The sequence below is a fragment of the Tupaia chinensis genome, unplaced genomic scaffold (genome assembly GCF_000334495.1).
Source record: "Tupaia chinensis unplaced genomic scaffold, TupChi_1.0 Scaffold000045_1, whole genome shotgun sequence".
Lineage (NCBI taxonomy): Eukaryota > Metazoa > Chordata > Mammalia > Scandentia > Tupaiidae > Tupaia > Tupaia belangeri.
This window is the reverse complement of record NW_006159501.1, coordinates 7,946,218-7,957,300: the sequence shown is the minus strand read 5'-3', so window position 1 is coordinate 7,957,300 and position 11,083 is coordinate 7,946,218. Positions and strand designations below refer to the sequence as shown.

Sequence of the window (11,083 nt, the reverse complement as noted above, 5' to 3'; positions counted from 1 at the left end):
AGGCTTGCTGTGTGTTCTCTGGTTTTGACAAGTGCACGGTGACTTGTATCTGCCACTCAGTGTCATAAAGGACAGCACTGCCCTGTCACCTCTGTGCTGTTTACTCACCCCTCTTCCACGGTACTTTGAGAGGGTACTGTCAGTGGGTGTGGTCTCCCTGGGAAAGAGGCACGTAAGAATTTTTCATTTTGTCTTGTTTTATTTGTTTGTTTGCTAGAGGGCATGCACATTTCCCAGAAAAAGACAGAAGAGAAATCACCTTCTCTCTCTACCCCAAGGGGCATGCTCATGACTCAATCCCCTTTCCTCCGTTTCTCCTTCCTTCCACAATTTTGGGCATGCACATACACATGCCTGGCGTGCTTCTCAAGCCACCGGGTCCAGGACTTGAACCATATGGTCAGCCCTGTAGGGTCCAGCTGCTTTAACCACCAGACCATGGAACTGGCCCTTAGATGAAGCTTCTTAATTTGGAGTTTCTGTCACTAGGGGGCCCTCAAACCTCTTGATAATACGGTATGAGAAAAATCAATGCAGTTATGTTTTCTGGCTAGAGAGATCAGCAGAGAATAAAGGAGTCTATGGTCCCCAAAACACTCTGTACCATGAGAGGTGAAGAGTGAGGGAACAGTGGGGAGAACAGGTGTGCAGGGAGCCAGGAGCGAGCCAGGAGGGAGCCAGGACTGGCAGACAGGAGGGGGACGGGAAGTCACAGAAGGGGTAGCTACAGCAGTCAGTTTCACCGGGGTTGAAGGAGGCTGGAAACACCAGTAACTACGACTGACCCTTGTTTCTGCAGTCACAACTAAGAGGAGTTTTGTGACAAGTGTGAGGTGGCAGCCAGATTGCGGGTGTCTGTGAGGACACGGTCATGCCTCCCCTGGGTCTTGCAGCCTCTTAGCCCAGGCATTGTGTTTTCTGTCCCCAGGGCCCTACATGCTCTCTTCGCAGCCTCTCACCTTTCTGGTATCGTGAACTTGCAAGCGCTGTCAGAAGTGGATCTCCTTTGTCACTCGTTCTGTCGGCTTTAATCTGCTCCACGGAACTTTAAAGAACGTTGTGTTTCACTTCCTGTTTCCCTGTTTACCTGCCTCTTTCCTGCCTCCCACCCAGGGCGGAAGTGGAGGAGGTGGGTGGCCTGGCCTGCCATGTCCGTGTCCTCATCGTGATCCCCAGGGATACTGGACACCAGCACACGGTGGGTCTCCCGCCTGGCAGATGCCTGTGTGCACAGGAGGGAGGAGAGGGGAGTGGCCAGGGCCTCCTTCAAGGACATGGGATGAGAAGGGCAGGCTAGAGAGGGGCGGCTGCTGGAGGGGACATGGACCAGGGAGCGTGGGTTTGGGACAGGCGACCGTGCGCTTCTTGGCCAGCCAAGGAGAAGATCTTTGAAAGTGGACAGAAGCGAAGACATGGTCTAAGATGAAGAAAGGTGGCAGGGGCAAGGCACGTGATCTTGTGATACACTGAGAAGTAGAGGCCAGGCTGTGGCGTGGCAGTAACGCAACTGGACCCATGTGGAAAAGGTCCTGGGTTCACATCCCAAAACCGCTTTCTCTCTCTTTCTGTAATTATATTTATTATTTTTTAAATTAAATTTTGCTATAGGGCATGTGTGCTCACCAGAGAGAGAGAGAGAGAGAGAGAGAGAGAAAGAGAGGAGGAAGGTGAGAAAGCAAGCTGTCAGATCTGGGACTCAAACCATGGTCGGCCATGTGGGGAGTTCAACACCTTAACCATCATGCCGCCTGCTGGGTCCCCCTCTTCTTTTTTTTTCAAGATTTTTGCCATAGGATGGAGAGAGACACAGAGAGAGAGAGAGAAAGTGAAAAATTATCTTACCAGAGGATGGCCACAGCACAATCCCCTCTTGGGATTTTGGACATGTAGGCATGCAGGTGCTGGGTCTAGGACTCGAACCGGAGTCAGCCAGGTGAGATTGAACTCCTTAACTACCACGCCACCTCTGGCCCACACGTCCCGGACCTCTGTAAGCATGCACGCACATGTGTGCCTGTGATTCTGGCTGGTTACAGCTGGGGCAGATCTAGGCATGAAGACCCCGTGGGGGATGACCATTTCTCTCTCTCTGTCTCTCTCATGGGAAAAATAAAAGAAATCCATATTTTGTCTCTGTCCCTGGTCCTGGCACAGAGCTCCGAGGCCCTGTAACTTCCTGGATGACGGGGGACAGGGACATCTCTTGGTGTACTTGGCCTTAGTCCCTAGCCTCGAGGATCCGTACTCTTTTTGGTAAGTGTCTTCATCTAGGGGTGGGCCCCCAGATAGCTTCATGATGGAGCTGGTTGCCAGGATGCCCAAGACCTGATGAAAGGGTTGGAACTTTTTTTTTTTCCTATAGGGCACGTGCTCTCGCCAGAGGGACAGAGAGAGACAGAGAAACAGAAAGCGAGAAATCACCCCCCTGGGGGGATGGCCACACTGCAATCCTTTCTCTTCCAGACTCCTCTCGGGATTTTGGGCTGGCCACACTGCAATCCTTGCTCTTCCAGACTCCTCTCGGGATTTTGGGCATGCATATGCATGCACCTGGCGTGAGTTTCAAGCCTCCAGGTCCAGGACTCGAACCACAGTCATCCACGTGGGAGCCAACGATGTAACCAAGGGTTAGACCCAAGGGTCAGAACTTTTAGAGGCCCCCTCATCTCTGGGAGAGGAAAGGAGTTGGGGATTGGCTACTCTCCGAAGGCCAATGTTCTAACCAGGGATGTTCCACCCTAAGGGTTGGGTTCAGAGAACATCCCCACTGACAAACGCTAACAGTGCTAGGAGGGGGTAGGCCCGAGCAGCGTGGACGCGCCACGTCCCTTCCCAGCCCCTGCCCTCTGCATTCTTCCCTCTGGCTGTCCTTTGTAATGACCTGGGCCCAGGAGAGGAACCAGCTTCCTGCGTTATGCCAGACCCCCACAGTGGACTCCTGAACCTGCGGGGTCCGTGGGAAGTCCGGTCCGTAGGGGGTCAGAGGCACAGGGGGACACTGCAACAAGGGTCTGTGGGGGTGGAGCCACAACCTGCAGGGCCTGTGAAGGCCAGGAGGGCAGCGTGAGAGCCGCGCTGGGTTGGAGGAGGTGGGGGCCTGGAGGCTGGAGATCTGGTGTGTGAGTCACAACCCCATCTGTTTGGTGTTGGGGGTTATGGGTAAAACGGGGGGCATGGGGTGCTAAAGGCATAGAAGGTGGAACCGGAAGGGACCTGACATTGAGGGGACCGCTTTTCTGGAAATGGGGGAACAGGCCATGGGCAGAGTGGGGAGTGCAGCCCTTGAAGGAGGAGCCCGGCAGGACAGAGGTGCTGCATTGGCTGAAATGCCCTGGCAGTCACCGACCTGGCCCCAGCCCCACTGGCAGGGAAGGCCCTGGGCACAGGGGCGTGGCTGTCTTGTTGAGGACTCAGTCTCCACAGCTTGGACAGCCCCGGCCCCCAGAGGTGCTTAACACACACCTGTTGGGTATGTGAATGGGCGTGTGGCCACAGAAAAGGGACGGCTGGGGAAGGCGGCCAGTGTGGTGGTCACGCTGCCACCTGGCCTTCTCCAGCTGTGCCTCGCTGTCCCACTGTGGGCACAGCCGACCAAGGCAAGGGCTTTGCCGGAGGTAGGTGAGGATGGTTAGCAGGCAGAGAAGGCCCAGGAGACGGATCCGGATCCGAGGAGGTAACACCGCAGGAGAAAGCAGAGGCCTGGCCTGAGGTAAAGGGAGTGGCCAGGGTGGCAGGCCGGCCAGCAGGTGGGACACTGATCTTCGAGATTCCGGAGGCGGAGCAGTTTCAGGTGATGACAGGCACAGGCGTGGCCTCGAGTGGGCAGCGGCAGCTGGAAGACAGGAAAGGGGAGGTCCCGGGAGCCAGGGAGGTCCCTGGAGCCGGGGAGGTCAGGAACTTGGACAAGGGAGTTGGAGGTGTCCATGAGGACACTGAAGCCACCCCTTGGTGGGCTAGAGAGAAATGCTGCACCAAAGTCAGGTCCAAAGTCACCAAGCAAGGGGGAATGGGTGGGTGGTGACATTTCATTCATCCCTCGGTTGTTCATTCATTCCTTTATTCAGGGAAGATGTATTTCTTGTTAGCTTCACCCCGAGTGAACCGGGCAGAACTGGACCCTTTCTGGAAAGATCTCATCACCTCCCGAGGACCTGTCATCGCCCTTCCTGGGAGGATAGAGGGTGGGCGGCACGGTGGCAGGAGTCCGGGGGTGGAGGGGCAGGAGCTCCCACATGGGCCCAGAGCAGTCATGGGCGGGGAACTCCAAGTTCCCACCTTGTCCTCAGGTCATGGCCGGCCCAGAGGCACGAGAGGTTTGCCTACCCTGGAGGCTGGCTCTGTAAGAGCTGTGACTGTCCCTGCGGCTGTGCTGTGAGAGACTGGAGGACCTGGGGCACATCCCACTCATCGTCCTCAGGCCCAGCTCAGTGCCTGGAACGAGGTGTCACACAGTAAATGTTTGCTCAGCTAGTGGGTTCTGGGCTCAGCTCCGTGGTCCAGTAGTGAGGAGGTCCTGCAGACAAGCCCGATCACATGGTTCGAATCCCCGGCCTGGACAGCCTGAAACATGCCAGACATGAGCATGACTGCCCAAGACCCAAAGGTCTGGAGGACTGAAGGAAGGGGACACAGCACGGCCAGACCCTGTGAGAGATACAACCCTCCTCTCTGTCTCTCCCTCCCTCCCACTTACTCTCATGAACTCACGTTCTAGTATGATAGAAAATAACAGTAAGTGGATTCCTACAACTAGTCTGATAAATATTTATTATTTTAATCATTTAGTAAATATATCAAAGCCATGAGAGGTCCTGGGGTGTGGGAACCCAAATGAGTGTCAAGAATGGTTTCAGGGGGAACCAGCAGTTACATAATGGCTATGTCGCTGGACTCCCACGTAGTCAACCGCGGTTCGCGTCCCGGCCCGGTGTCTTAAAACGCACGCCGGGCGCGTGTGCGTGCGTGCCCAAGATCCCGAGAGGAGAATGGAGGAGAAAGGATTGCAGCATGGCCATCCCCCCTGGGGGGTGATTTCTCACTTTCTGTCTCTATGTCTCTCTCTGTCTGTCTGGCGAGCGCACGCACCCTATAGCGAAAACCTCTCCAAAAAAATTAAAGAAAGAAAGAATGGTTTCAGGGGCCAACTCCTAGCATGGCAGTAATGGGCTGACCCAGGAAAACTGTAACCACGAGGCCACCGTGGATCGAATCCCCGGCCTGGTTGGACTGAAACACACCAGACCAGTCCATGTGTGCCTCTGAGGGGCTGGAGAACTGGAGGAAGGGGATCGCAGTAGGGCCGGACCCCATGGAGGATGCTCCTCTCTCTCTTTCTCCCCCTCACTCACTCATATATATATATGCACACTCTATGGTAAAGAAAGAAAGTACATACATATAAGAATCCTTTCGGGGGACCAGCAGTTGGTGTAATGGCTATGTCGCTGGACTCCCATGTAGTCAACAGCAGTTCGAGTCCCAGACCCGGCGGCTTAAACTCACACCGGGCACGTGTGCATACGTGCCCAAGATCCCGAGAGGAGAATGGAGGAGAAGGGATTGCGGTGTGGCCATCCCCCCTGGGGGGTGATTTCTCACTTTCTGTCTCTATGTCTCTCTCTGTCTGTCTGGCGAGCGCACGCACCCTATAGCGAAAACCTCTCCAAAAAAAAAAGAATCCTTTCAGGGCCAGCAGGTGGTGTGAAGGTTAAGGCACTGGATCCCACATGGCTGACCGTGGCTCGGGTCCTGAACCTGGCGGCTCGCTTTCTCACTTTCCCTCTCTGTGTCTCTCTCTAGTCAAATTTAAAAATAATAATAAAAGATCAAATTAAAGAAATAATTCTATAATAAAAAAGAAAAAAGAATGCTTTCAAAGGGAGGTCATGCTTGAGCTGACTTGTCTCCCAGGAAATCCAGTTGCTTGCTTTCTTGTCAGAGGGAGAGAGGTCAGCCCCAGCGGGGCATGGTCACGCTGCAATCCCTTTCCTTCATTTCCCATTCTCTCAGGATTTGGGGCATGCACAAAACACACCTGGCATGTTTTCCAGGTCCCCAGCCTCAGGACTCTAATCACGGCTGGCCGTGTGCGCTCTGGCTCCCTACGGGGCTGGCTCAGTTGTTTTCTCTGTTTAAACAGCTTTGTTGAGATATCATTTTGCCTTTTTTTCTTTTTCTTGGAGAAAGATTTTTGCTGTAGGGCATGTGTGCTCACCAGAGAGAGACAAAGAGACAGAAAGTGAGCAATCACCCCCTAGTAGGGATGGCCGGGCGACAATCCCTTCTCCTCTTGGGATTTTGGGCACACATGCACATGTGGCCAGCGTGAGTTTTAAGCCACCAGGCTCAGGACTTGAACCACGGTCAACTATGTGGAAGTCCAGGAACATAGCCATTCGCTATCTGCTAGTTTCTATTGAGATATAATTAACGTATCATACAATCGTATGGTACAAATTGAACTGTACAATTCAATGTTTTAATACATTCAGAGTATGAAGCCATCAGCACAATTTTAAGACACTCGTATCACTCCAAAAAGAAACTCTGCACCCTTTGGCAGGCGCTGTCACCCCCAGCCACTAGCCTAGCCTCTGTCCCAGTGCAGCGCCCCCTCTGGACACTTCATGGAGGGTGTCCGTGTGCTGCGTCTGAGACCAGCCCCTGCCGTCAGCATGCTGGTTTCAGGTTCGGCCTGTGGAAGCCTGAACAGGTACTCCGTCCCTTTTTACAGCTGAGCGATATTCCACATCCTGGTTATCATCTTCTCAGCTGTTGTGCATTTGTCTGGATTCCACTATAGCTTTTAATTGCCAAAGGGTACGTATAAGAGAGCAACCCTCACACCACAATCCCTTCTCCATTTCTCTATCCCGTTGGGATTTTAAGCATCCACATGTGCCCAGAGTAATTTTCAAGCTGCTGGGGCAGGATTAAAACTGCGGCCAGCCATGTAGGATCCAGCTACTTTAACCACCAGACTATGGGGTCAGCCATTTTTTTTAAGTTGTTTATTTTATTCGTGATAGACAGACAGCATTGCATGCATGAGAGAGAGAGAGAGACCCTCTGCAGAGTTTCCTTATCACACGATCTCCTTCCCAGCCCTCCTGTCAGGACCTTGAGTACACACCTGCTGTGTTTTCAGGTTCAACTGGGGATCCAAATCTACGGTGGGCCAGGTTCAGTTTGCCCCTGGCCACACCACTAGGCTGGGCCTTCCCACTTTTTGACTACAGTAACTCTGCAGGGCCAGAGGGCGGTGTGCTGCTGAAGCTCTGGACTCTCACACAGCCTACTGCGGTTTGAGTCCCAGACCCGGTGGCTTGACACACCGGGCACAAGAACGCGCATGTCCAAAACCCTGAGAGGAGAATGGAGGAGAAGGGGTTGTGGTGTAGCCATTCCTCTTGTGGGGTGATTTCTCACTTCCTGTTTCTCTGTCTCTCAGGCAAGCACACACCCCCTACAGCAAAAATCTCTCTCAAAAAGAAAAAATAATAATAATTAAATAAGTAATGCTGCAAGTAACATACATGTGTCCTGGGACCAGCAGCTGGCATAATAGTTATGTCTCTGGACTCCCACGTAGTCGACCACAGTTCAAGTCCTGGACTCGGTGGCTTGAAACTCACACCAAGTACGTGTGCGCACATGCCCAAAATCCCATGAAGAGGATGGAGGAAAAGGGATTGTAGTGTGGCCATCCTCCCTGGAGGGGGACTTCTCACTTTCTGTCTCTTTGTCTCTGTCTGTCTCTCTGATGAGCACATGGGCCCTATAGCAAAGTCTCTCTGGAAAAAAAAAAAAAACAGGTATTTTTCTGTATTCACAATAGAACACATGTATGCACATGCACCCCGGGTGGGGGAGATGAGCAGTCCACGAGTCTGGTCGCTCTGTGACCCCCTTCCTCCAGCCCTCCACCCGTCAGAGCTTGGATGCTAACACATATGCCTGGCATGCTTCAGATCTGCCGGACTGGGGATTCAAACCATGGTCACCATGCGGGATCCAGCAGCCTTCTCTGAGCAGTGTATTACCACTGGCCCAGAGTTAGCCCACTTAATGATATTTGAAAATTAATTCTGGGACCAGCTGTTGGCGTAACGGCTATGTTGCTGGACTCCCATGTAGTCGACCGTGGTTCGAATCTCAGACCCAGTGGCTTAAACTCACGCCAGGCACGTGTGCGTGCGTGCCCAAGATCCCGAGAGGAGAATGGAAGAGAAGGGACTGTGGAGTGACCAACCCCCCTGGGGGTGATTTCTCACTTTCTGTCTCTCTGTCTCTCTCTGTCTTTCTCGCGAGTGCACACGCCCGATAGCAAAAACCTCTCCCTCCCTCCCAAAAAAAAGAAAGAAAAAAATTAATTTTGTTATTTCTTTGGGTCTTGCTGTTGCTACCTTCCTGCTCAGCTCCCAAGCTAGGACTACAGGCAGGTGTCTCCATGACTGGCTCTTGCACACAGTGTCACTTTACCGCCCGGGCCAGCCACAAGCTGTGATCCTCCTGCCTAGGCCTCCCCGAGTCATTGGGATTACAACCATGCACCATGCCTGACCTTAACGTCTGTCCTGGAATTGAACCCTGGCCTCCCATGTGGTCCCAGTCTGCAGGGTACAGCATCTGAGAAGCAGAGTATAGCCAGGCCCTTTGTCCATATTTAAAAAAAATTATTTTATTTCATTTTATTCATTGTCATTATTTTATTTTATTGAAGTTGACCAGAGAGAGACAGAGAGAAGGAAAGTGAGAAAGCACGCTGCCAGGTCTGGGACTTGAACTGCGATCAGCCATGTGGGAGTCCAGGCGTCTCAACCACCTGCCACCTGCGGCCCCACCTTTGCCTATTTTTAAGTTGGATCCTTTTATTTATATTTATATTTATTTATTTATTTATTTTAAGAGAGAGATTTTTGTTATAGGGCATGTGCATTTGCCAGAGAGACAGAGAGAGAAAGAGACAGAAAGAGAGAAAGAGACAGAAAGCAAGAATTCCCCCCCGGGGGGGCATGACCACGCCACGATCCCTTCTCCATTCTCATGGGATGTTGGGCTCTCGTGCACACACACCAAGTGTGAGTTTCAAGCCACCGGGCCTGGAATGATCACATGGGAGTCCAGTGCCCTAATCACTATGTTACCAACTGGTCCTTATTTATCTTTTTTATCATCAGGTTATAAAAGTTCTTTACAGGCCCTGAACCTCCACGTTCACCCTATCCGTCCCAGTTTCCTTGCTGGTGGAAAAGAGGGGTCCTCTCCTATCTGCAGCCTGTGTCTATGGTTGGGCCCATAGCATCCAGCTGCCCCGACAGAGCTCAGGTACATGCACCTTAGGAGCCAGCTCTGGGGCCCCAGTCGCTGGCCGCCCTGTGGCTCCCAGCCTGGCACGAGATCTAAGAACAGCTACCTCGCAATATGAGCCAGTGGCTGAAATTGGTGTTGGTACCTATGGGACTGTGTACAAGGCCCGGGATCCCCACAGAGGCCACTTTGCGGCCCTCAAGGGTGTGAGGGTCCCCTGTGGATGCTTCCCATCAGCAGAGTTCCTGAGGTGGCCTTATTGAGCAGGATGGAAACTTTTGAGCTTCCCAACACTGTCAAGCTGATGGATGTCTGTGCCACCTCTTGAACGGACCAGGAGATCAAGGTGACACTGGTGTTTGGGCACATGGGCCAAGACCTACAGACTTATCTGGACAAGGCAGCCCCACCAGGCTTGCTGGTGGAGACCATCAAGGATCTGATGTGCCCGTTTCTAAGAGGTCTCAATTTCCTTCATGCCAACTGCATCATTCACCAAGATCTGAAGCCAGAGAACATTCCGGTGACACGTGGTGGCAATTAAGCTGGCTGACTTTGGCCAGGCCAGAATCTACAGCTCCCAGATGGCACTTACACCTCTGGTTGTTACCCTCTAGTACCATGTCCCCAGAGTTCTCCTGCCGTCTACACATGCAACACCTGTGGCCGTATGGAGCTCTGGCTGTATCTCTGCCAGCCTCTCTTGAAAGCCTCTCTTCCATGGAAATTCTGAAGCTGACCAGTTGGGCAAAATTTCTGACCTAATCGGGCTGCCTCCAGAGTATGACTGCCCTGAGAGGTGTCTTTATCCTGAGAAGCCCTTACCCCCAAAGGCCCCCCAGTGCAATCAGTGGTGCCTGAGATGGAGGAGGTGGAGCACAGCTTCTGACTGACCCACACAAGCAAAACGCTACCTCCCAAGCCTGCAACACTCTAGTCTATGTAAGGAAGAGGTGAGCCTGAGTCAGCAATGGAGTGGCTGCCACAGAAGGAAGAGACACTGCTGTTTCCCTCCTGGACACTTGTGTGGAGAGAATCCCACTGGGAAGGCTACCTCTGCCTTCAACTCCAAGGCTGTGGATATGCCTCTTTTAACAGAGGGTATTTTGCTGGCTTAATGATATTTCCTTCCCACCCCTCCTTTCAAGGCTTATCCTTTTCCTACCTCCACACCCCTCCACCTGCCTGCTCCTTCTTCTGTTCCCTCCCTTGATATTGGGTTCCTTCTTTAGACAGAAAAAAAAAAAAGAGAGAGAGAGAGAGACAAAGAAACAAATGTTCTTATACATTTTGGACACAAGTATCTCATCAGATAGATGATTTGCAAATACTTCCTGCAGCTCCGTGCGTCGTCTTTTCATTGTCTTGACGGTGGCCTGGATGCACCAAAGTTCTCCATTTCGTTGAAATCCCAGTCTCTATTAGGTTTAATTGTTGTGATTTGGGAGCTATATTTAAGATCCTTTCTCCAAATACAGGGTCACAAAAATTCGCTCTTGTGTTTTTCTAGAGTTTTATAGTAATTTCAGTTCTTCTTACATTTGGGCCTATGGTTCATTTCAAGTTCATTTCTGTACGTTGTGGTGGGATCGATAGGTTTCCCAGGAGGGTACTAGGAACATCGGGTGGAAGATCAAAGTGTGGTCTTGGGGGAGAAGCTAAAATTTTCTGTCAGCTCAGAGAATCCTCCCCACATGCTTGACTCCATGGCTTGGTGGTCAAGGCAGCCAGATCCCACATGGTTGAGAGCATGCTGCAAATGCTGGCAGCTTAC

General features: G+C 52.2%; 1 pseudogene; it reads left to right on the top strand.

The window, feature by feature from the left end:
* Positions 1 to 10,201, top strand: part of LOC102476665 (cyclin-dependent kinase 4-like) — a 13,891-nt pseudogene extending 3,690 nt beyond the window's left edge.
* Positions 10,202 to 11,083: the final 882 nt, after the last annotated feature.